Below are 1590 nucleotides of genomic sequence, written 5' to 3' on the forward strand. Positions count from 1 at the left end.
AATCAAGGGCCCATGAAGAAAAGTGGGGACATTTTGAAAGGCTAGTACTGTACCAGTACCTGCTTTACACACCATGGTATCACCAGGAAGCTGGGCTGACCCAAATGGACCATTGTCTAGAGGAAGAGGAGGCATCAGAATCAAAGCGAGCTGGGTTTCCTGAATGCCCAATTTCAGCAAAAGGAGCCCAGAGCAGATTCTGAGTGCAGATTCTTTACGTACATCCACACTCTGTTCCGCTCTGTTCTTTATGTAAATATCTTAAGGATCTGATGTGATTTTCTATGTTTCTGAGACCCAATGAGAAAATGAAATCTTTGCAAAGTGTCACTCTGTGTAAGATGAATCTATGAATTATGGGGTTATTTGATTTGATGAAATTAAATTAAGGGTTTCAACTATAGAGAGAGAAATTTATGAAAGCTGACCTTAACCCGCAGCAGTAAAAACCCAGATCTCATGTTCTTGCTGATATACGGCTTGACGTGCAACACGAAGGACAGTTTAAAGCCCAGGTGACAGGTACCGTGACAGTTCTCTGCCCACAGCAAGTCTTATTGATTTACCCTTTAAAGGGTAAAATAAATTGCCATTTGTGCCACATCCAGGATGCCCCCTTTTTTAAACCGCGAGCATCTCAATAACGCCTTCGGTAAAACATTAACAGCTCCCAGTAAAGCTGCGATTATGATCAGTTTGATTGAAGGAAAATGATGAGCACTTATGGCCAGACAGAGATGATAAGGCTGATAACTGATGCCAGTGCCATCAGGTTTTCAACTCCACAGAGATCCTCACGTCTTGACCTTCCGACGTAATTAAATTAGCCCCACAATTTGCTCTCTGGAAGTTGTGAAACTGAGCTCTTTTCAATCAGAAACAGGAGTGAAATTTTAATCTTGGCACATTACAATTTTAATCAAGTGCATTTGCACGGATAATCCAGGCCTGGCTGATGACACGCAGGGCTCTCGAATGCTCCGCAAAGCTTTTCATGCCTCGAAATTCAAAATTAGCTTCTTTTTTTTCCCCCGTTTGGCTCTGCAGCAGAAACTGGGAAGCTCCCTGCGAGGGGCTTAAAGAGCAAAAAGGCTAAAAAAAAAAGGGAAAATGTTTGAAGAATCGGTACACTCTGTAAAAGTGGGGTAAGTCACGTCTCGGGGATGTGACCGGCAGTGATCGGGACATTAGCTGACTCTTTGTTCTCTCCCTTTGTGGCTTATAGCCGATTTGGGTCGATCCCAGAGAAAGATAAGCACATCAAGACTGTTATGCAATTACTCAGATAACTGGGTGTTCTACCCATTTTCTTCTCTTTTATCTAAAAAAATCAGCAATGAATCATTATAAGTTTGCTTCTTAGTAGTATTTTTTGCAAAGAAATAAAAAGGTAGATTAAAATAATCTGTCATTTAAACAGGGTCATGGGTTGAGAGCAATGAAACGGTAAGAAACTGTCTCCATTTGTTGGCCAATACCTCCCTCTGCTGGAAGTAAGCCGAGCTGTGAAGCCCTTATTAAAATGGAAAACTGATTGAACCGTCCAAAAAGGGCCATGAGGGTAAAAATTAAAAATAGAATTTAAATCCT

General features: G+C 41.4%; 1 protein-coding gene across 1 annotated transcript in view; it reads left to right on the forward strand.

The window, feature by feature from the left end:
• enpp7 (ectonucleotide pyrophosphatase/phosphodiesterase 7) overlaps positions 1 to 1590 on the forward strand; it is an 18593-nt gene that overhangs the window by 4711 nt on the left and 12292 nt on the right. The window lies entirely within an intron of this gene.

The sequence above is a fragment of the Cyprinodon variegatus genome, unplaced genomic scaffold (assembly GCF_000732505.1).
Source record: "Cyprinodon variegatus isolate N-32 unplaced genomic scaffold, C_variegatus-1.0 Scaffold247, whole genome shotgun sequence".
Taxonomy (NCBI): Eukaryota; Metazoa; Chordata; class Actinopteri; order Cyprinodontiformes; family Cyprinodontidae; genus Cyprinodon; species Cyprinodon variegatus.